Here is a 25,650-nt window from a genome sequence, read left to right as displayed (position 1 = left end):
AAATAACCCCCTGCACCCATCCACATTTGAAATTCCCACCTTTTGCACTGTTGGGCCAGACTTCACGCACATGGTGCCAGTCTGCTGCTAGAGACACCGAAAGGTGTCTGCCCTGTCCGTGGGCAGGGAGCAAAAGCAAGACAGCCTGTGCCAGAAGAATTCACCGCTGGTCTTCAGAACCACTGTGTGTGCCCGCATATCAGGCTTTCCCAGATCCCTCTGTTTTTAAGGATATCTTGATCAGATTTTCTAGGTGCTTTTCCAGGGTCTATTTCTAAGGACAGAATGAAACCCTGGCTTCACTTCAGTCAAAGGAACATCCACCAGTGACTTCAGCAGCTCCAGGATTTCACCCAGAAGCTTGCAAGGCTGCTGAAGCCTGTCAGTTTTTCATAAGAGGGAACGAAAACAGATCAAGTGTCTGGGAGCTGGGAAACAAGGGCTCTGACTTGGCAAGTCTGATCTCTGGTGAGAAGCAGAACCATTTCCCACAACTGGCATGTACAGCACCTCCTCACAGCGACCAAGCTGACTAGTCAGAACAAACGTAACAGCAGCCAGACTGGGTCAGACCCATAGTCCATCTTGCCCAGTAACCTGTCTTCAGCCTTGGCCAGGACCAGCACTTCAGGGAGAAGTGTACAGAACAGGGCAATCAGACTGATCCACGCCCATCTTCCCCTCACAATTTCTGGCAGTCAGAGGTTTAGGATTCCCCCGACCATGGGATTGTGTTCTTAACCATCTTGGCTAATCGCCATCGACAGACCAATCCTCCATGAACTTAACTAGTTCTTTTTTAAACTCAGTTACACTTTTGGCTTTCACAACATCCTCGGCAATGAGTTCCACAGGTTAATTGTGTGAGAAAGTACTTCGTCATGATTGTATTAAACCTGCTGTCAATTAATTTCACCAGGAGATCCCTGGTTTTTGTATTGTGGGAAAGGGTAAATAATACTCTATTCGCTTTTTCCACAATAATCATGATTTTATAGATCTCTATCATACCCTCCATAATTTCTTTTCTAAACTGAACAACCTTAATTATTTTAATCTCTCCTCAGATGGAAATCATTCCATACCTTTAATCACCTTTAATCATCTCTGAACTTTTTCCAGTTCCAGTATATCCTTTTGGAGATTGGGTGACCAGAACTGGATACAGTATTCAAGGTGTGGGCACACCATGGATTTTATATCTGGTGGCATTATATTATTTTATGTTTTATTATTTATCCCTTTCCTAATAGTTTCTAAAACTCTCTTGGCCTTTTTGACAATTGCTGAGTATTGCACTGAAGTTTTCAGAGAACAATCCATAGTGATTCCAAGATCTCTTTCTTCCCACCCTTTGTTTCTAATCTTTTAACCAGTTACTGATCCATGAGAGGATCTTCTCTCTTATCCCATAACTACTTACTTTCATTAAGAGTCTTTGGTGAGGGACCTTGTCAAAGGCTTTCTGAAAATCCACGTACACTGTATCCACTGGATCACCCTTATACACATGCTTGTTGACACCCTTAAAGAATTCTAATAGATTAGTGAGGCATGATTTCCCTTTTCAAAAGCCACATTAACTCTTCCTCAACACATTATGTTCATTTACGTGTCTGATAATTCCATTCTTTATTTTCGTTACTACTAGTCTGTCCGGTAGTGAAGTTAGAGTCACCAGCCTGTAATTCCAGGATTACCTCTGGAGCCCTTTCATATTAGCTACCTTCCAATCATCTGGTCCACAGGCTTGTTTCAGTGATGTGTTACATACCACAGTTAGTAGTTCTGCAATTTCACAGTTGTTGCAACACACTTCAAATACAGCATTTGTTTTGGCTGCCTGGCCCTTGTGTTGCTCAGCTGAGCGCCTCCCCAGCAGTCAGTGAGAGAGGGCTGTAGTACTTTAAACAAGACAGAGAGGTGAATGGATGTCAAATGAACTTGTGTTGTAATAAAGATATTTCTTCCTGGGCTCAGACAATGCAAGATTCAAATACCTTCTGGCTCTGGAATGCAAAGCAGTTTCTTTTATGGAACTAGTTGGCAAAACCAGTTCTATTATCCTCCCAGGAGCTGGCTAATAGGCTGCAAGAGCCATCACTGCTTCAAGACAAATTAATGGCCTTGCAAAACTGTTTAAAATTTATTTGGCTTCTGCACTGGCACATCACAAATTAGAAGAGGTACTGCACTCTGAATAAGCACATCCACCGACTACCCTGCCCAGCAGAGCCTCGCACATGGGTGCATCAGTGCCTGAAGTTCTTTTTCAGGACAGTGCCATGGCTTCTCAGATGTTTCACCCTTTCCCTTTTTGTCACTTTTTCAACTTAAAATTCTCTTTTCAGTTCTTGCCTTTTTCATCATGAGCTGGCAGCAGCCCCCAGGCAGGACTGAGGTCATTGGAGTGCAACAGTGCACTGCAGGCGTATGGATGGACAGACACAGGAGCGATCAATGGCTCAAGACTGTGCAGTCATTGATCACTTGGAATACATTAATGCACGATCACACGCTCTCATTGGGTCTTCCCATTTCCCATCACCCCCATGACTTTGCAGAAATCAAACAGCGAGTCAAAACAATACAAGGACTGTGACATCAGCCTAACTATGCTACTTTCCTGCTACGGAAAACTTGATTTTTAAAGCTGATCCCTGGAAGCTCCTGAAAACACCATGATCTGTATTTACCCTAGTACAAGAAAGCAAGAAGATTTGCTGAGCTGAGGAAGGATAAAGACAAAAAGACTCCACTGAGCTGAAGGGAATGTGTCGTTGCCTCTTTGGCAAGTATTCTTGCAGTGGTGCAACAATGATTTTATTGTGCAATCTTGTATTTTAATAGTCAATTGAGGGGACTTAAAATTCAGCATTGCACATTAAAATCTCTACTGCAGAAATACTAACAAGAGCTGCAGTCTTCAGAAAGCAGCACTCACTTAGATGGGAAGCAGTTTTATAGAGCACAGAGATGCCCAAGTCACCTTTCTCACTCCCTTCACCAGGGTTGCCATCCCTCTCTCCTCTCAAGCAAAGGTGGGTCTCAGCACTTTGAATGCCGCTGTGAACGCCTGCTGGAAGCAGTGAGGCACTTCGTCTCAGCCATGAGAGACAGCCCTAGGAACAAGCTCTCTCAGGCTCAGGGTTGTAAGATGGAGTCACCCATTGATCTGAGAGGGGCAAATTCTAGTCACTAAACACATTTTGCTAAACTACCAATTGTAAGAGTTGACCTACAGTATCTACAGCTGGTCCAACTCAGCAGCCCTTCCTCAGGCAAAGTGCCCATGCTCCTGACACCAGGGTACGCTGGATATTGTATTTGGGGAGCAGGAGTTGCTTGGCAGTATATATTTTTAAATTTGCAAAAGTATTGCAAGGTTCTAAATAGTATTTAAATTGTGGAATGGCAGAAGCCTTTCAAATATTCACCACCCTATACAGCAGGGGCGGGCAAACTTTTTGGCCTGAGGGCTGCATCGGATTTCAGAAATTGTATGGAGGGCCAGTTAGGGGAGGCGCTGCCTTCCCAAACAGCCAGGCGTAGACCAGCCCCCGCCCCCATCCGACACCCTCCCCCCCACCCCGCTTCTGGTCCCCTGACGTTCCCCTTGGGACTCTTGCCCCTTCTAAGCTCCCCTGTCCCCTGACCACCCCCAGACCCTAACTGCCCCCCGCTGCCTCATCCAGCCCCCCTTCTCCTTCCTGACTGCCCCTCCGCCCCAGAACCCCTGCCCCATCCAACCACCCCTTCTCCCTGACTTCCTCCAGAACCTCTGTCCCCATTCCCTGACCTCTGACCGCCCCGACCCTTACCCACACCCCTGGACTCCCCTGCCCTCTATCTAACCCCCCTCCCCGCCCCCTTACTGCACTGTCTGGAGCACCAGTGGCTGGTAGCGCGGCTACACCAGGACAGGCTTTTCCTGGAGCCAGCCACGCACCGCACAGCACTGGGTCAGGCCGTGCTGCCCCAGGAGCTCGCAGCCCAGAGCATTGTTCAGGGGAGGGGCCGGGGGCGAGCTTTCCCGGCCAGGAGCTCAGGGGCCAGGCAGAACGGTCCTGCGGGCCAGATGTGTCCCACGGGTCGTAGTTTGCCCACCTCCGCTATACAGGAAATCTTCTCTGCACCGTCAACTGTGAGTTACCACACACTCCCACGAGCGATCACACACAGCCGCATGGGAATTCTTTGTTAATACTGAGATTAGCTGCTTCTCTTGGTGTGGACACCAGTAGAGGTTTGCTTTTTAGCAGCTAAACTGCAGATGAAATTTAAACCAAGTCAATTCCGCAGCTCCCCTCTCTTCTGGCTTGGATGACATGCAGGCAGGAGCAAAGGGCTCTTCTTCACAGAACATGTGTAATACAATAAATGTAACAAAAATATTCCTGCTTAAGTGTTCCATTATTACAGTAACTGTTCATGGAATATTTTCCAGCCCCAAGCACCCCGAGCACAAATGCCTGTAAAAACAGCAGGGGACAGAAACCAGCCATTCAGCCCAAACTGGAGAATGTGCTACAAAGTTTCAAGGATGAAGCAGGGCAGGAGAGAAAGGAAGAGTTCAGGAGTGCTTTAATGCTTTGTACAGATGGCATGATACCCTCAGCCCTCTGGCACCAAGGGAAATTGCACAGCCTTCAACTTAACCACAATAAAGAACATTCCTATCAATCTAATGTTGCCAAAAATGCGATAGATAAGAGCTGAAAGGGCTTTGCCAGCCTTTGGCTTGTCTCACCAACTGCACTTGTGTCCTAAACAATAGCTTGATACTCCCTGACAAGCAAAGTCAAACCACTTCTTCTATACTCTTTCCATGCAATCACAATCACCTTTTATCCTAAGACTAGTGCAGTCCCCTTAATATTCTCCATTCAGAGGAACCCCCAGCACAGGACCCATTGTATGCGGATGGGGCACTCACAAAATGAGTGGGGTATTAGAAAATGGATAAAAGCAAAATGGTATACTAGGCCCTTGTATCTTAATACAGAAATAGAGCTGTAAATGTCAATTGGCTACATCATGCAGGGATCCTTACCTGAGAAGGTATAAATTATTACTTTCAGCTTCCTTTATAAAGCAATAAATGTCATATCTATAAATGTAACTTCCTGCCGAAAAACAGCAATTTTCTAATAGAGCCTCAATATTTCTGGCGGCACACAGGACAAACTGGATTTCTAGGAGTGAATGTCACTCACTACCAGTGGCTTGTGACAGCCAGTCAAAAACTGGACCAGGTTCAAAATTTCTGCAGGTTTTTTTTTTAAAACTTAAAATGCCTTTGCTGAAGCAAAGGTATTTTATTTAATATTGCCAGTTAATCCCTTCCTTTTAATTATACATGTTCTGCATTATAATTATGGCCCTACCAAATTCACGGCCATGAAAAAGTCGCCACGGACCATGCAATCTGGTCTTTTGCATGCTTTTACCCTATACTATACAGATTTCATGGAAGAGACCAGCGTTTCTCAAACTGGGGGTCCTGACCCAAGCGGGAGTTGCAGGGGGGTCACAAGGTTATTTTGGGGGGGGTCGTGATATTGCCACCCTTAATTCTGCGCTGCCTTCAGTGGAAGCAGGAGAGCGGTGGCTGGTGGCCGGGCGCCCAGCTCTGAAGGCGGTGCCTGGCCAGCAGCAGCGCAGAAGTCAGGGTGGCAAAACCACACCATGCCACCCGCGCTGCTGCCGTCAGAGCCGGGTGGCCGGAGGGTGGCGGCTGCTGGCTGAGGGCCCCGTTCTGCAGGCAGCAGCGCAGAAGTCAGGGTGGCGATACCGTGCCAGGCCATCCTGACTTCCGCGCTGCTGCTGGCGGCGGCTCTGCCTTCAGAGCTGGGCTCACGGCCAGCAGCCGCCGCTCCCCAGCTGCACAACCGCCAGCAGCAGCGCAGAAGTCAGGGTAGCCGTACTGCAACCCCCCCATAACCACCTTGCAACCCCCCCCCCAACACCTTTTTGGCTCAGGACCCCTACAATTACAACGCCATGAAACTTCAGATTTAAATAGCTGAAATCATGAAATTTACTATTTTAAAATCCAATGACTGTGAAATTGACCAAAATGGACAGTGAATTTGATAGGGCCCTAATTATAATATAAACAGAACTTTCCTCCAATCCTGCAGATTTCCCACTGGAAAATTTCCTATCATTTAGACTACGATGTGAACAATCAGTTTAGCATATTTAAACTAATCATAAATTCTAAAGATAAAATGGGTAACTGGATTAGTCATAGCGACCGGATTAGTCATAGCTATCTCCGAAAAGACAGAAGTTTAGATGTTAACAATGTATCTTTGTTTAGCAGAAGCCCTCTTCTTGTGCTCTTTTGAAGAACGTCCTGTCTTTGACTGCATTATCTAAACAAAACTGTGTAAATAACCCAACAGGGATGGAGAGATAAACACATACATCATCAGAGGAACAACAGAACACAGATGATGGATTTAGAGCTATAGGAATTCCTCTTTTCTCTCTCTGAAGTTTACCATATTCTCCTACCGTTGATTTCTCTCATGTCAGACCTTCTCCCTCGTGCACACACACAAGGTGGATATGTAGATAGAAACACAATTCTGTACCATATTGATAGATAGTAGATAACCTTGATAGATAGGGTGCATACCATGTTCACTGACAAATGCCACGTAGCTCTTCCTGGAGAGAACTTTTGTTTCTATACATAAGGGTAAAACCTTTGTTTTTCAAGCTGCAAATGGTAATTGTTATAAATATTTTAAAATAATCACCATTGTGGGGCATCTGTGTACCTTTGGGAAGCAGTATGTTGAGAGGGGGACATGTATGTGAAGGCAACAGGGTCTGCTTTAGTAATTATCTCATTCCCCAATTCCCCACTGCCACAGACTCTCCTCTCTCATGACCACACTGGTGCTTCTCTCCCATCTGTAGGCCTCCATACAAAAGCAAAAAGAAAAGGAGGACTTGTGGCACCTTAGAGACTAACCAATTTATTTGAGCATAAGCTTTCGTGAGCTACAGCTCACTTCATCGGATGCATACTGTGGAAAGTGTAGAAGATCTTATTATATACACACAAAACATGAAAAAATACCTCCTCCCACCCCACTCTCCTGCTGGTAATAGCTTATCTAAAGTGATCACTCTCCTTACAATGTGTATCACTTTAGATAAGCTATTACCAGCAGGAGAGTGGGGTGGGAGGAGGTATTTTTTCATGCTTTGTGTGTATATAATAAGATCTTCTACACTTTCCACAGTATGCATCCGATGAAGTGAGCTGTAGCTCACGAAAACTTATGCTCAAATAAGTTGGTTAGTCTCTAAGGTGCCACAAGTACTCCTTTTCTTTTTGCGAATACGGACTAGCATGGCCAGGACTCTTCCCTAAGAGATTCAGAACATACATTTGCTCCTGTACTGTTGCCTCTTATTGTTTTTACTTGCAGATTACTCACCCCTGGGGAGGGGGTGAGGAATGCACCTCATTTGACAGGTGTGGGCCACATCACTTAGGCCCAGATTGTTAAAGGTACTTAGGTGCTGCTGAGCTCATTTTCAAAAAGTGATGTAGGCACATAGGAATGGAATTTAGGCTATTATGTGACTAAATCCCTTTTAAAAATAAGATTTGGACTCCTAAATCATGTAGGCATTGCAATACTGAGCACAATGCCTTAATGCCTGTAAAACTCTGGGCCCTAATACTCAACTGGAAGGTGCTAGACTCTGGTCATGACAGCAGTATAAGAACCAACGCTGACAGGAATAGACAGACTAGTATGGCCGGTGGGCTTGGCTATGTAAAAAACATATCGAGACGCATGGAGGGTCTCACCACCAAATACTGCAGCCCAAGCCCAGCACTGTACTAAGTCACCCAAGAAACGTGAAATCTATATGCAGCATGGTTTCCTTTGTGAGCTGGGTTTTTGGTATGTCACCTATTTTGTTGGATCATCCCTGACAAGCTTCGAAGAACTGGTGTTTTTTTAAAGGAGGATTTGAAATGGAGGTTGCCAGCTCCACCGGGCAAATCATGAGGCAGAAAAAAAATAAAATAAAATAGGCTCAAAATCATGAAAATTAAAACAAAAATAAACCACACTTCTGGCAAACGCTAAGTAGCAAGTGACCCTCCCCTTCAGTGTGTGAGATAATCCAATGTGAAATATACCCAGATCTCTCTCTCTCTCACACACACATACACACACAGAGGCCAGGCCAGGATGGGAGGGGACACACCCTAGAGCCATCCTTTGCCAATCCCAGACATCCCCTTGGAGTTGGGGTTGCTAACTTTCTAATTGCACAGAACCAAACATTCTTTCCCCACCCCCTTCCCTGAGGCTCCACCCCTGCCCCAAAACCCCACCGCCCCGCTCACTCAATCCCCCCACCCTTCCCTTTGTCGCTCACTCTCCCCCACACTCACTCGTTCACTTTCACCATGCTGGGGCAGGGGTTGAGGTGTGGGAGGAGTGGGTGGGCTCTGTGAAGGAGTTTGGGTGCAGGATGGAGCTCAGGGCTGGGGCGGGGGTTGGGGTGCAGTGTGTGGGAGGGGATTTGGGGTGCGGGCTCTGGGCCGCACTTGCCTCAGGCGGCTCCCAGAAGCAGTGACATGTCCCTCGGCGCTGAGGTGTAGGGGTAGCCAGGCGGCTCTGCACAATGTGTGCTGCCTCCGCCCGCAGGCACCGCCCCCACAGCTCTCATTGGCCATGGTTCCTAGCCAATGGGAGCTGCAGATCTGGCACTTGGCGTGGGGGCAGTGCACAGAGCCCCCCGGCTGTGCCTCTGTCTAGGAGGCACTTCCATGGAGCTGTGCCGAGCCAGGTAGGGAACCTGCCAGCCCCGTTGCACCAACTGGACTTCTAACTGCCCAGTCAGAGCCACCAGGGTCCCTTTTTCGACAGGGTGTTCCAGCCGAAAAATGGACATCTAGCAACCCTAGCCTTGGACACAGTCTGCAAGTTCACTCCCCAACCCAATGAGCAATGCCTCTACCTCCCCTGAGCACTTTTCCTCCTCCTGTGCTAGCAGTTGAGCTGGGTGGGAAATGGAAAACACTGGCTGAGAGTTTAAAATTTTTTCCATGTCTCGAATCAGGCCAAAAAGTCAAAATCCCAAAAATATTTGTGAACCAAAGACCCCATTTTTTCCCCTTTCAGGTCAACTGAAACATTCCATTTTCACTGTGACCTTTTAAAACCCCTTTTCCCAGGCTAATTAGCTTAAATTTAGAAACAGAAAGCCATTTTAAATCAGAAAAGAGGAATTTTTCCTTTTGAAAATGTAAAAATAAAATCAACGATTTCAAAACTTTTTTCAATGTTTTTGTGAGTTTGGGAATTCATTGAACCCATCCCTATGCTGCGAACAGCTTTGGTGTCCACAAATAGGCATTTTTTCAGTGGAAAACATTAGTCAAAAAACTCCTTCGCGGTTCTAGCTATTGTCACACCTCGCCCAAGCAGATGGTGCAGGGATCCCAGCATGCCTCCCGTGAACATTTCTGTGCCTTTGTTTAAAAACCTCCATGTTTTCTTGCTCCTATAATTTTGTTCCTTTTTCATCTGGGTGTTTAGTAGCTGCTTGAGCAGCTTGCTCATTCCAGGAATTGTTTGGGAGAGTCGTAACTGCTATTTAATTCAGTAACAGCAACAGAAGTACAATCACCGTCAGAAATGGGTCTAACCAGCTATTAAACAGCATATTGGGTCTGATGCAATATAAAATACATCCCCCATTTCTTGTAAAATCTGTTCAAACAGAGAGACTGGATTCTTTCTAAAGTCCCGTCTCAGAAACCTTGGCAAGGGTACCTGAATGCCTCCCTGATCTGAACTGGATTAGAACCACAAGACAGATAGAACAGCCACATCAACGCTAAAGGAGCATTTTTGCCAGGGTAACCTCTTCCTCAATAACTAAGTTCAAAGGACACGCAACTGCTCTGGAAAGATTCTTATAGCTGCAGGTACATTAGGGATAATTCATCACTGGTTTAATTTCTTTTTAATGTTAAACTGAGATGTTTGATTTTCATTAACACATAACCGACACAGGCCATATAATAACTGCAAAATATATTACACATATAAAGCATACTAAACTTGCACAGTATGGTATGTAGTTTTGTATTAAAACATAAAATGCTTAATAAAAATTAATGTAGGAGGAATGTGTAGCTATCTTCATTTGGAAATTAGACTTATGGATGCCTTCTGGTGTAGTTCCTCTGATGAACCCGTAATGATGTGTTTCATCTTTTCTTGACCTTGATACAATCTGTAATTCTGTTTATGAAATGTCCGCTTCTCTTTTAACAACTGTAACCAATTATTACCATATGATTGTTATAATTATATTTGCCTGCACATCATAGCTATTGCTGTTGGTGTTACCCTAACGTCATACTGAGCTGAGATAAAAGGGGATATATCCAGAGATAATTATAACTGGATATTTAGTTTGTTGTCTTTGACGGACCAAGGCCCATAAGACAATAGAAGAAGGTGAGGGAGGAGCTTACGTTAATAGCTATAAACAGCTTCTCCAGTGAATACTGAGCTGACAGGAACATGAGGTTACAATTCAGGGTGCTGAATGTGACGGGCTGGAAGTGAAAGTCCCTGTGTTGTATAGGTTCCCATTTCCCTCCACTGAACATGAGGCTTAAGAGGAAAGGGATCTCTTCTCTTGCTTGTTGCTTTGTCAGCTGCCATACTGCAGCAGAGGAGCAGCCATGAGACCACACTAGAGTGATTTACAAGTAATTACCGCCAGTGTGCTTGGCCCTGACTACAGCAGGATACAGAAGACAATCCCCACTTCCCTGGGGCCCGTAAGATAAATAGACTGATAACATGAGATGTGCCCAGAAGGACACTCTGTCTGATTAGCATATTTTTGGTGATGAATGGGTGACACTTTCGTTGACCTGGGTCAGTGGCTTTGTGGAAGGAAAAGCAGGGAGTGGGTGCAGTGAGCAGAAATTTGAAAAACAAGATGGGCACCTGGCACGCTGGGATGGGGGTAGGGGAGTTCCAGGTGTATGTGCACATGGAAGGAAGCACGAAGACAAGCGTGTGCAGTGAAATGGGTAAGAAGGTGCACAGAAGAGGAGTGCAAATACAACACTAATGGGTTTAATACAAAATGCATCCCAGAAATCTGCACACAGCTGAATAACCAATGAGAAGGGATAGAGAACCAGAAGCACAGGGCAACGGAGAAGAGACGTTTCCTGGGGAGACCATCGGGTTTCCTTTCCCTCTCCATTTCAGTGATACCCAGAGGTTGTTCCAGATGGCAGCATGGCACAGGGGCCTTTGCATCCGCTTTGGTGAAAATCCAGCGAAGTCACAGAGGAGCTGGGCTGGGAGCATTGAGGAGTAGAAGCAGAAGGAGAGAGACAAAGTATGTAAAACAGGCTGGACAAGTCCAGGGAAGACAACCTGCCCCTGGAGCCTAGAAGGAGCACAGAGGCGAGAGGAGCGGCAGGATGACTCTTCTTCATGCGTGCAAGCCAGTGGCAGCAGTATTCTGCACTTGCATCCTGGGGGAGGCCCAGTAGATGGGTGTCGGAAGTGCCAAGATGAGAGATGAAGCCAGGCAGGGCTGTAACACAGGAAGTCAGTGGAGACAATGACCATCAGGCTTGCAGATATTCTGTACAGTAGGTGAAGTGGGAGGAAAAGGGGGTCTCGGAGCCAAGGGTGGTGATAATGATGCTGTGACGAGTGGGAATTTTCTGCAATATTTTTATGAGTGGCATGCATGACAGTGACTTACTTGACTAGGGATTTCTACCCCATGGGCTCAGAAGAGTTAAAATGCTCCTGGGACAGAGGAGACATGCAGTGTGTGTGTCATGTAATGGTTTCTGGTGGAATAAATGGGTCATTACAGGACTGGCTGAAACCAACCTCCACCAGTGGAGGAACTGAACAACAAACAATTAACACCTAACAATGGGAAACTCTGGCAAGTGACGCATACGACTTCAGCATGGCTCTGCAGGAGGTGGAGTAGGGGCTCAGAGATGTCAGAAGGCTGGGATAAGAGTTGGCTTTTGGAGACACTCAGCAGCTCTCCCCTGGGGCAGACAGAAAGAAGGAAAGAGCCAAAAGGGATTCCACTGGCACAGGGAGTGGGAGGGAAGGAACACACAATTCATCAAGCAGGGCTTAATTTGTAATGAAAGCGGTGCCGTGGCTCTGAACTCGCACAAATTAAGCCCTGCCATCAGGGGTTTCATTTTAGCAAGGAGGTGCTCCCTACGGTTTTCTGTACTAGGCTTGATCCCATTCCCATTGAGGACAGTGGCAAACTTCTATGAACTACACATTAGGCTCAACACTTGTTAGCACTTGTCATTGAAAAGATTTGTCATATTAGCTTGGTAGTTTTGAGAAGGCTGGAGTAGCTTGGTCTCCTGGAATGCTGTCATTGGCATGGATGGTCACCTGCCAAGAACCACATGACTCACTCCAGATCATTCCTCAAAAGCTTTGTAGGGTAGCACCTCTGTTCTAAGGCTCCTAGAAAGGCTGTTTACAGCGCTGCCTTAGGGCTACATGTTGAGCTGCCGCACGTTCAGCCATCATCTGGAAAAGCAGGTCTGAGTATAAATGCTGTGAAATGAGGCCAGACTGTTCAAAGTCGGGGGCCTAAAGCACAGCACCTAACCCCAGGGCCTGATTTTCAGAGTCAATTCCCCTAAAGGACTAGTTTCAGAGTAGCAGCCATGTTAGTCTTTATTCGCAAAAAGAAAAGGAGGACTTGTGGCACCTTAGAGACTAACCAATTTATTTAAGCATAAGCTTTCGTGAGCTACAGCTTACTTCATCCGATGAAGTGAGCTGTAGCTCACGAAAGCTTATGCTCAAATAAATTGGTTAGTCTCTAAGGTGTCACAAGTCCTCCTTTTCTTTTTCCTAAAGGACTAGTTGCCCTCTGACAGGGCCTAATTACGCATTTAGGTGTCTAAATTTTAGACACCCCATGTCTGAAAATTCAGCTCTGTGCCACATTTTTCTCCATATAGAACTTTGCAACATTCTCTTTCCAGTTATCCAAAACCAAAATTCCTAGTGAGTTATTGCCTCAACCCCAACATTAGCCTCTGCAAAGCAATCCAATCCAATCCAACTCAAACGTAGTTTTACAGGGATTGTCTCAGAACGGCAAAATCAGGGATTATGGGATTCTACAAAAGGCTGCCCCCAAGGAGGAATATTTTTCGTTCCGAGGATTTGGGAATTTATTTTAAGAGGAAAATGCCACTCTTTGGAGGCTGACCTCTAGGAAAGAGAGCTGGTCTCCCAAAGACATTTACTGATCCATTGATAACTGTCATCATATCCAATAGCAACAGAGCTGCCATACCCCCTCAGAAAAACCCAACTCCGCACCAGGAAATGTGTCCCAAATTGAGGTTGGCAAAATCAGACAGACAGCCTGAGCTTGAGCTGTATGTGCACGAATGAGAAGTATATTTATTTGGGCTTAGAGGGGACATGTTAAATTTTATTTCTTGTAAATGTTTTGCTCACAAAGCAGGAAGTTGCTACGAGTCAAATGGATCAGACAATTAAGGCGCGCAAACATAATACAAATCTGCATTTGTTCAGCTGCTTCTTAAAAGAGTTCACCATTTTCTTTCTCCCACAACTCAATTTACTCAGGGAGATCAGGCTCTTCTCCAGATAAGCACATTGACTTTAAAATAAAATGTGTGCCAACAGCTGCAGCACGGAGACTGAAGCAGACAGAGATGTGGCAGTGAATGATAATTAAATTCACTTTCTTCATCCCTCATTTTTTTACTGCAGGTGCCAGCGTAATAAATCTCGGCTTGACTCTTTTGTCAACTGGCAGTGAACACATTTTAACGTGAAATCTCAGGGGATGAATTAAGAGTCACTTGGCCTTGTAAAGGAGGGAGGGTTTTACTTCTAACCTGCCAAGTAGGCAACTCATAGCTTATTGGTTTCATAATATTTTATTATTTTGATGATACATATAGGTGATGCTATATTTCAATTCACTACCGTACACTGACTGGAACTCAAACATTTCCACCATCCTTTGTAAATAAATATTTTTCGTAAACCTTTCCGATATTTTGCAACTTTTTATTTTTTAAGCAAGTAGCCACTTCCGTACTTTACAGTGAAGTTAGATTTAATCTCTTTGTACTTCTTTCCCTAACCAGCCCCATTCACAGATCCCAGGCACAGTTACAATGGGAGCATTGTGTTGACAAACATGACAGAGGAATATTTTGAGAGAAGGGGTGGAACAGGTCTGTCCACGTTCACAAGGCAATTTCTGAGGGTGGGAAATTAGACCCATGATTGCTCACATAGCTTCGTTGGCTTGACAAATTAAACCTTATTATTTGTATTGTGATAGTACCTACAGCCCCACTCTGCTAGGCACCGTACGCACATGCACACCACACACAGGGTCCTGCTTCAAAGAGCTTACAATCCAGGAGAAGCGGTGCAGAGGGAACGCTGCACAACTCCTTGCCTATTTCAGGAGACAGATGCATCATTGCTGTAGGTTCTGATTCTAGTTCAACCACCACGAGGGCAGCAGTAACAGGGTAATTAATTTTTATTGTTGCCGATTTGTGTGACCAGCGCCATACAGGGGTCGGCAACCTTTGGCCTGCGGCCCACCAGCGTAAGCGCCTGGCAGGCCGGGCCTGTTTCTTTACCTGCCGCGTCTGCAGGTTCGGCCGATCGCGGCTCCCACTGGCCGCGGTTCGCTGCTCCAGGCCAATGGGGGCTGCGGGAAGTGGCGCGGGCTGAGAGATGTGCTGGCCCCCGCTTCCTGCAGTGGCAAACTGTGGCCAGGTAAACAAACCGGGCTGGCCTGCCAGGGGGCTTACCCTGGCAGGCTGCAGGCCAAAGGTTACCAATCCCTGTTCTAGAAAGAAGTTCCACAATAACCTTTTCCTTATAACAACTTAACTGCTGGACAGGACCTACAAGACCATTGGTCACCTTCACTGCCTTTCATTTTGGTAAAGTGCTTATGCTCACACCATTACATTTGTGCTACTTTTAGATTTTTAAAAACTGAATACAACAGCGTAAAATTAAAATAGCACATGTTCTAATTAGACAGTGCAGGCTTAAAGCAAGTTAGTTTGCTTCACTATGTTTCAAACTCCTACGTTCTTACGTTCCTTTATCTCAAATAATAACATAAGATTTCCTCATGTATCTTTACTTGTGAATACTTCAGACTAAAGCAGAGGCAGCAGAAAGCAGCTAAGAAAGAAATTTAAATTCTGAACAGAGGCCAATGGCAGTGGAAGCTTAGCAAACTCCTGTTTAGCACACATCACATTTCAAAGGAAGTGAGTAATACAGGAGGCGAAGCACATACAGATCTCAACTTGTAAAAGGCCAAATTCAAACACTTAGGAGCTCACAAGCTCAAGAATAGTCAATATTTTCATGACACCCCCTCACCCCCACCCAAATGAAAGCATTCTGTAGTGGTATAGAACTGGTAGCAGGGGCCATGCTAATCTGGATCATTGTGGTAGTCACCTGTTAATCAGCATGAGCTCTGGAAGCCACTCTTCTGCCCTGAGAGCCCTCAGGAAACTTTTTTATTAATGATTATTATGTAAATTATAATGGGACTGAAGGCCACACTCAAGATCAAAGTCCGATTGTGCCAGATGCCATAAAAGTCAAAGACACAGTCCCCCTCCCCAAAATGCTAGGGTGGGATTTTCAAAAGTATCTAAATGATTTTGGAGCACAAGTCCCACTGACTTCTCATGGGACGGAACTTCTGTAAATTCCATCCTCTGACAATAGACAATTCAGAAAAAATCAGAAATTAGATTACATCCAAGTTCAAATGATTTTCCAGGAAAGTAGGTTTATCATCTCTGGCCAAAACAGCTAATGGAGATACTATACGAACAGCCAAACAAAACCAAGACCTTATCAAATCATAAAACCTTAAAAGCAATGGCTGTGTCAGCTCAAAACAAGCAACTTCATCTATAAAATACTTAATCTTCTGGAGTGAAACAAACACTAATATGCAGTTTCAAGCCAAGATTAGTTACTTGGTACACACTTAATTTGAAGATCTTTAGAAGAGAGAGAAACTAACATGTTCTTGAATAAATGTTGTAATCTCACATTAATCTAATTTTTCATTCTGCAATTTACTACTGAAAAGTAATGAATAAGGATTTCTTCACAAACAGCCAGATAAAGAGCTGATTTTAACAACATTTGCTATTTTAAAAGTGGGCCTGAATTTTTTTCAGTGGCAAACGCTAGCAATTATTCAATGTTTACCTAAAAAGCACAGTTTAGCTGATTAACTCCATGTTCCCACTGCAAACTGTAAGAAGTATCTTGGTAAAAGTTTAATTATTTTAAGGTAAAATATCCAGGAAAATTCAGTAAGAGATTATCAGATTCAATTACATTTTCTTTGTAAAGCAGTACTCATATTATCTATTGCAGTACCACAGATAAGTTCATTTGGCTGGGAGTTTATGTTCTCCCTCTACTATTAGGTGAGATATTTGTGACTGGAGATAGGTTGGCTCTGTTCTAGCCTTTTGCCTGAACCTGCAGAACAGAGTTCATAGTCTTTGCAATGGAATTGACTGTGATGTGACAAATGCAGCTTCATGGTCAAGTCTGAGCAAGTTTGTAATCACTTGTACTTCAATCATGGCCAAGTGTCTCAACAAAAACTCTGAAAAACAAATGAGGTGCAAGTGGTAGTGTTTAGATCTGGAAATTTCCCCCAATATGAAAAGAAAACAAAACCCAATAAAGTTGTGCCCGCTTTGTAGCATGTAACTATATGACCGTCCTATTCTTATTGTTACATCAATAACCTGTAGGTCAGTAGTTCTCAATCGGGGGTCCGGAGCAGGTTTCCTTCGAGCATGGACTGGGACTGCGCTGTGTATAAAACACTGCTGAGCAAACTGTCTGCTAAACCCAGCAGCATGTAAAGCAATAAAAGAACCATTCCAACTTGCTCAAGTTTATATTTTACCATGGTTGTATTGGGTAAAATTACAGCATGACGAGGACAATAATGAAGTTATTTATCTCCTAGCCAAACTTCTGCCTTTTGGCCTCTGCTGCACACAGGACGTCCCTCTTTTCTCCCTCAGGATTGTATAGAGAGCGCTGCACATTCCAAGCTTCCTGGTGAGCAATTAAAAAGATTGTCAACAGAATATTGTCTCAGGGTAATGGTCTCCTGATGCCAGGTAAATGCCATTTTGAAGCCAGGTCATTTTTCAGATATAAACATTGCAGGAAAACCAAAGCATTTATTTGCAATTGGGACACATTCATCCTGTAACAATGTTCTGTTCCACTGACTTTTTTTCTATTACAGCAAATGATTAATGATATAAGCTCTGTCACTGTTTGTGATGAATGCTGGTACAGGAAAGTTGCAGTTGTGAGTGTTATTTTAAAATGCTGAATTTTTATTGGCTTAGAGAATGGACACATTCTGTGCCTCAGCCACACACAATTTAGAAACAAAATACAGTATTTTTATGAATAAGCCAGTCACTGATTGTCTTGGCAATTTTTCACTGGTCAGTCAGTAAGAGGATTTCATCTAGCAGTGGGACTGGCTGACACCAATTTCATCTGGAAAAATTACATGCAGAAGCTTTGTTCTCAAGTGTAATTGTGACTGGTGCCTATAAAGACCTATCTGGAAAAAAACACCCACCCAAGTGGAGCAGGCTTTGATTTCATCACAACTTTGCTTGAACAAGAGAAAACAAAACCAATGTAAAAAAAAAATTATATTTTATATATATACACACACACACACCCCAACAAATTCAAAAATTAAATTAATTACAATAATTACAAGTCAGAAAATTAAATGTAATAAGTTTTTAATATGCCCATAAATCAAATAATTGTAAATCAAACCCATAGTGCATCAGCAGCATCATTTCCCTTCAGATATATGTAAATTGTTCATCATTCATATTATGGAAAATGGTAAATGGGGAAGTCTTACAGTAACTCCTCTCCTTTCTCAGTTGGACTAGGTTCCTGGCATCTCATATCTTAATTTGATCATCTTTATTAGCATCCTTTCTTGGAAAATATAAAAATTCAATCTAAAGGATACTTGGGTAAGAAGAAAAAAAACACACCCCAAATATAAAGCAGTGCTTATTTTTCCACTCAAGATTTTTGAGAATACGAATTAGGAACACCTCTAAAATAGATCTGAATTTATTCAATTCTGCAGATAAGTATAAATTTGAAAGAAATCATAGACACAGATAATGTCTATCTCCCCACCCTAAAATGACCAGAGAGGACTGCAGTCCATAGTGAACCAGAGGGCTAGTCTGATGAAGTATACAGGTTATAAGCCACAATTTAGATAGTGAACAGGAACCACACCTTTACGTACAGAGCAGAGCCCACTGTCCGTGCCTAAATGATAATGGAAAAAGTGGGATGGATCCAATCAAGTGGCCAAGTGTTTATCAATATCACCTGGCATTTAACTGCATCTATACAGGGCCAGGAACCATGTAAACTTGGTATTACCAACTTGGTTCTGTCTGAGGGCAACAATTTTAAGCATTTATGAATTAAGCAGTTCATACTAAGACCAACAAAAATTCATTTCCCATTTTAGTGTTTACACCCTTTAAATACTTAAACTGTTACTCCCCATCTCTCACCACAGGTCATAGTTTAGGCAAGCCATGCAAAGCACTATTTAGCTCTTTCTTCAGCATCTTGGCTGCTATTCCCTGAGCTTCCTCCAGTTGGTTTAAATCCTTCCTATACCGAGGTGTGAGAAGTATTCTGGCAAGTCACACCACAGCTGTAGAAAAGGGAACAGTTACCGCCCAGCCCTGTGACAGCACACTTCCCTTTACAAAACAGGATACATTTTAAAGTGTTCCTAGCATGAAATTAATTTAAATTCTACTTACATGACAGACTGTTAGACTCTCTTGGGTAATTTTTTGCTTTAGTTTGGTTTTTGGTGCAAATTATTTAAGGTACATACATGTTAAAAGTCAAACTACATAAGTAGGTCTTTACCCAATAGGCCTAAGCAGCTGAAAAGCTCTGAATAGGCACTTTATAAGCCTCCATTAAAAAGGTTTTAAAAACAGTATCTTCAGAAAGTTTAATTGACTTTAACTTTGTCATGAAAGAGAAACTCTAATGTGGAAGCTTTTGGTTGAGTCACATTGGCCTTACCTCTGAATTCTCCAGTCTCTTTCATTTCATAACCTGTTCCTCACCAATTCTGTTTTGTTATCTGTACCAGAGAGGAGTTTATTAAGGCAGACCTACCGTACATCTTCATGGGAGCTAAAGGCAGGCTCATAAATTCATATCAAATGCCAGTTGGAGCTAGACAAACTGTTTCACAAGAGTGGGCAGAAGGACTTGGTTCTGCAGGCAGCCAGGCATTGTGCTTAGCAGAAGCAGGATAACCACACTCCCTGGACAAGTGTGCGCTGAGCAGTTTTAAACGGACCTACCACACAGTACTAGAAGACAGGACTCAAGTGCTCCTGTGTCCCCAGTAAGAACCACCACCCAGGTAGTACCCAGATCCCGCCATGTGTCCTGGAACACAAACAGCCTCCTTGCAGGGTTCAGCTCACAAGCAAGGGCTATACACACCAGAACCCGAGCACTTAGTTCAGCGCAGGGATGATCTCAGTCTGGGGAAAGTCCCAACGAAACGAATGGCAAGGAATACTACAACGCCCACCTTTTCCACCCATGTCTTCGCCAAGGCTGTTGAGGAGGAAGTGGGCTGATGTGGACATATTTATGTGCCGATTATGTGACATTTACCCAGAGCAGTGAATAGGTGCCTAGAGTTGTATTTTAAAAATCCAAGTGAATAATAATAATATAATAGATAAATAGCATCTTATCTTGCCAATATTTCACTAGTACGCAAGTGAAGAGACTATGAAGCTGAAGTGTCTGAGCACAAATAAAGTGCAGCAAGACCTTTGTGTACAGAACCAAGTACAGCAACTACTGGCTGAAGCGTTAGCATTGTTGGGCAAGCAGACCAGCACCATGCAGAGCTTTGAAAACAAGTATAGGATGCAGGCAGCAACTGGAGACCAACAGGAGCAGAATATGGATCTAAGGGGTCTAGAACAGAGATCACCAAATAAAACCCCGTAGAGAAAAATCACAACTCACTTAGCCAGTGTGCCGGAAACCACACCACGACGCCTGTATTTGGGTAATGTTATTTGCTTCTAATCGAAGCCATGTAAGGTACAAACAGATACTACAGTGAGGGCTTTGCAAACAATCATTTGCCAAGAACAAATGAGCTGAACCAACAGGAGATGCAAAAAACCAAACACAAAGCACAAAAAAGCACACAACCACGACTAGTAAACAATCAGTCCTGTATTCTGTGCTTATCCCAAATGCTTCTGAGGCCACAAACAAAAGGTTGGATACTGTATCAGTGTCACAGCAAAACAGAACATGCATGGCTCGGCCTTTGAAAGGGATTCTGGGGTCAGGCGTTCAGCTTCCACTGAAAGTGAATTGAAGTTGAGTCCCTGATACTTTAGGCTTTTTTTAAAATCCTAGTCTAAAAGTTTAATGGTTCATGACCATACCCAGAAGCTCAATGGCATCAGCCTACTCCATCTGTAAGGCAGTGGAAATAGAACTCTTCAAAGAACGTCTTCTGTTCCAAAACCAAAGCTCTCTCCTTGTGTGATAAACAAACAGCTCCCCTTATATATAACATTGAAAACAGAGTCTTATAATAGAAAGTGTTAGGCAACCTTAACTGTGTGTGTCCCTACCGTATCCTTTGCTTATAACCATATATATTCCGTTATGGAGGATAGTTACATTTAAAATCCATTTTGTTTAGACTATGGCAGATTTAGCTTTTTTCTTTTCTCTTTTTAATTTAAATGCCCATTTTCAATCTTGTACTTGCTAACATAGGTGAAATGGACAAACCAAAACATATTGCAAAGCAAATGCTGTAACCGGCAGAAGAACACTGCTGTTTCCTCGACCACTCAAACGTGTCTTGACCAATAACACTGATCTTATGTATCAGACAATCCCTATCACAAGAAGGAAAACCAAAGACTGTCAGTGTGTGTGTCTGGTGATGAGCATATGGGGAAGTGAGAATTTTGTGAGAATATGTCACAAAAACCAAACCCAAGAAAGACCTCATGCCTAAAACTCTCAGACAAGTTGTGACAAGCAATATGATAGAGACACACGCTCCTTATGTGCCAGTGATTTAAAATTACCATGAAGAATGTAATTTAACACACTAGCAGTATTACAACTTGGACTTTGTTTCTTCTGTCATTGAGCTTCTTCAAAATTTAAAGTTTGAAAATGGGATAAGAAGAGATGGAGGACACCAGCAAGGAAGGAAGGAAGAGCAAACGGAAGTCAGATATCTCATTAAAATGGAGACGACACTTTGATACAGTGAAAAGCAATCCTTGAACAGTTTTCTTGCCATGTTCATTTCCTGGAGATCTGTAAACTCTCAGGACTAGGTGACACTTACTGTATGATGCCAGCATCCACCAAACAACACATCTTCACCAAAAAAGCATGCAGTGTAAATTCTGAATTTATCACACATGAAAGCAGAAATAGCAACATTACTTCCCAGCCCAATTCCCTGTAGCTGTCACATAAAACGTTGCCCGGGGCGGGGGGGGGGGGGTGAAGAGATGGAATTGACTGCATCAGACTGGCAGGAAAAGATCTCATTTTAAGACTGCATTAGTGTCCCATTAGCAGGACTACATATATTCTCATCCCCTACCTTCTATGGAGTAAATGTAACTACTCCCAACTGCCCTCGAAGAGCCATCCTGGGAGAACATTGAGTTTAGGAGGTCCACAGGACTTCAACATGGCTCTGTTCAGTTGGTGATACTTCCAAATGGAAGTTTACAGGCAATTTATATAGGGGACTTTCAACGAGAGCTGAATGCTTAACTGCCCTTTGTACCTTTGAAAATCTCCCCTATAGTTACCTAAAACAAAATAATCGAGAAGACAGAAGTGTTTACAAGGGCAGTGCCTCACACGATCAATTATGACCTCAACTGTACATGTATTTTCAGAGCTTCATTTTGAGGTGCTTTGTGATCAAACATTTTTCATCAGTAGGGTGACCAGATAGCAATTGTGAAAAATTGTCACAGGGGGTAGAGGGTAATAGCAGCCTGTATGAGACAAAGTCCTGAATATTGGGACTGTGTCTGTAAAATCAGGACATCTGGTCACCCTACTGACCAACGATCTGAATCATACCTTGTCCTTTTACAGCCATGAATTCAGCCATCCAAGTAAACAAGAAAGATGCAAACAAAAGGACTGGAGAGGAATATCCCTTTGCCTCCAGATTACTGCTTAAAATCCCACCCTGGCTGGTAGTGGCCACAAACTGCTGGTAGTTGGGTGTCTGATAGGAAATGAATTGGAGGGAACGCAGTCCAGTTCCTAGTGAGCAAGTGTGCACAACAATAAATAAATAATGGGTATTGGTCCCCTTGTGGACAATCCCAGGGAAGACGCATGGGACTGAAATGTTCTTTCACCCTCTTGAGCAGGTACCTCCTACGTCAGGTTAGAAGCATCTTAGAGTGAGATATTAAGGAAGGTTGCTTTGCCCCTGTGTGTACTGGCCATAAGGATAGTTGAACCAGTGCGAGAAGGATTTCACCTTAATTATTTATTTTATATAAAAAGACAGCAGTTTTGCACAGGTGCTGACTGAGCACGTATAAATTAATGCAGCCTCTCCATTCTCCAGGTGTCACTTTCATAACAGAATGATTACTGTTTATGGTGACACTGAGTATAATAGCAACAAGGATGAATCCTTTAACTTGTTAAACATCTAATATACCATGTTACCTTTTGCTTTATTATAGGCAGACTAGTAATGATGAAAATGCTGTTTGCAGGAAAATAAAAAAGCCTATTCCCTAATTTGTGATGCACATACAGCTCCTAAATACCAGTGAAATCTGAGTTGGTAAAATCAGGATTCAATAAAAGTAGAATATGAAAAGTCTTATTAAAAAAAGATGCCCTTATTAAATATTCCACTCTAGTTTATGACCCTGTTTGCAGTGCTATGTAAACACAGATACTGTGAGATGGATTGAGGGGACAGGATGACCTTTTTGACAGTGACATGCTATAGAAGAATGCAGACGATTCTGGTAGAATAATTTTTTTACAGCTCAAATATAAATCATAAAAAAATTCCTATTTCATTCATAAAAATGAAGAAGAAAAATTTCTCCTATTAAAACACTTTTTACATCCTGCTTTTTGTTTTAAGCAACTGCTAGATTCTCCAAAGAGGAGTTTTAAAATGTGTCAAAACAGATTAGCAGCCTCGGTGCCACCAGGAATAAACATTCCAGGAGCCAAGGAACAGTCTGTGTATGATTTGTAATTTCTGTCTTTGAGCTGAGTCTTTTCTATTTTGGCAATTGAAAAGACCCATGATCTGATCCTCAGCTGGTGTCAATCAGCACAATTTAATGGAGATATGCTGCTTGACACCAGCAGAAGACCTGTCCCCAAGACACTAATAAAAATAGCTCCTAAGCAAAACTTTATCAGCAGTTGTAACGCTTTGTGACATGGGTAGTTTATAGAATGGAGGAGGATCTTGCAAGCCCCGATGACTTTTGTTAGCCAGCTAGATAATTCCAGACTTGTATCTGTGCAGTTCTGGTTATCTTTAAGAAATGTGAAGTTGCCACAATGAAAAGAATAAAACATCAGACACCCTGAATAGTCACTGCTAGGAGGTTGTTTTCAAGAGAGAAAAAACTGAACTCCAAATTATTGTTTTTGTTGATTAATAAACTGTAATAGAGTTGCAGATGGTGTCATTTGTGAAAAAAATGCTCAAGATTATTCACTAAAACATGACTATGAACAACAACAAAGGGACTACCTTACTTACCAGCAAGTTGATTATTCGGAGGTATTTTTTACTCTTACTATTTCTGTTATACTCTGTGGAAAACCTCCAGATAAAAAGGAAGGCTAAAAACCATGCAATCCTTCCAAGAAGCTTTAACCATTTATAGGTTTTCTGTTGGGGAAAAAAATTAAAAAGTGACACACTGCTTTAGTTTAAACAAAAACCCACCCCAGCCTTCAGAAGAGATTGTGGTCACTTGAGGACAAAGGGTGAATCCATAAAGTTATAGCAAATTATAGTTACAGCTCATAACTTCTGTGTACAATAAACCTCTATTTATTTCAAAATCCCTCTTCTCTCAACCTCAGCTCTGTGCTCCAGAGTTTAAAAACAAACAAAAACATTGAACGGAAGATATTGATTTCCCTAAAGCATCCGAGACCCACAGATTTGTCCTGTATGCTGGAGTTTCGGGATGGAGGGACTTTTTTAATGACTAATTTAAGATTCTAAAATGCAGACGATGCATGCGACAGGGCAAGATGCATCTGCGCCTCATGCATGGAAGGATTTTCCTCCTAGAACAGACATGCAGCCAAAATAAAAAACAGGCAGACGAGAGTACAGCTGGATTCCCGAGGGGTTCAGGACTACATAAGAACACAAGAACGGCCATACTGGGTCAGACCAAAGGTCCATCCAGCCCAGTACCCTGTCTACCGACAGTGGCCAATGCCAGGTGCCCCAGAGGGAATGAACCTAACAGGTAATGATCTAGTGATCTCTCTCCTGCCATCCATCTCCACCCTCTGACAAACAAACAGAGGCTAGGGACACAATTCCTTACCCATCCTGGCTAATAGCTATTACTGGATTTAACCTCCATGAATTTATCCAGTTCTCTTTTAAACCCTGTTATAGTCCTAGCCTTCACAACCTCCTCAGGCAAGGAGTTCCACAGGGTTGACTGTGCGCTGCATGAAGAAGAACTTCCTTTTATTTGTTTTAAACCTGCTACCCATTACTTTCATTTGGTGGCCCCTAGCTCTTATATTATGGGAACCAGTAAATAACTTTTCCTCATTCACTTTCTCCACACCACTCACGATTTTATATACCTCTATCATATCCCCCCTTAGTCTCCTCTTTTCCAAGCTGAAAAGCCCTAGCCTCTTTAATCTCTCCTCATATGGGACCCGTTCCAAACCCCTAATCATTTTAGTTGCCCTTTTCGAATGCCAGTATATCTTTTTTGAGATGAGAGGACCACATCTGTACGCAGTATTCAAGATGTGGGCGTACTGTGGATTTATATCTTCAGAGAACTATCCACGACTCCAAGATTTTTCTCCTGATTAGTTGTAGCTAAATTAGCCCCCATCATATTGTATGTACAGTTGGGGATATTTTTTCCAATGTGCATTACTTTACATTTATCCACATTCAATTTCATTTGCCATTTTGTTGCCCAATCACTTAGTTTTGTGAGATCTTTTTGAAGCTCTTCACAGTCTGCTTTGGTCTTAACTATCTTGAGCAGTTTAGTATCATCTGCAAACTTTACCACCTCACTGTTTAACCCCTTCTCCAGATCATTTATGAATAAGTTGAATAGGATTGGTCCTAGGACTGACCCTTGGGCAA

At 43.2% G+C, this 25,650-nt stretch overlaps 1 protein-coding gene across 1 annotated transcript in view; it reads right to left on the bottom strand.

Annotated features, from left to right (window-relative positions):
- CAMTA1 (calmodulin binding transcription activator 1) overlaps positions 1-25,650 on the bottom strand; it is a 949,829-nt gene that overhangs the window by 825,813 nt on the left and 98,366 nt on the right. The window lies entirely within an intron of this gene.

Source organism: Lepidochelys olivacea (assembly GCF_965140295.1).
Source record: "Lepidochelys olivacea isolate rLepOli2 genome assembly, chromosome: 18".
In the NCBI taxonomy this organism is placed as follows: domain Eukaryota; kingdom Metazoa; phylum Chordata; order Testudines; family Cheloniidae; genus Lepidochelys; species Lepidochelys olivacea.
Note: the sequence above shows the minus strand (reverse complement) of the source record. Positions and strands in the feature narration are given on the sequence as shown.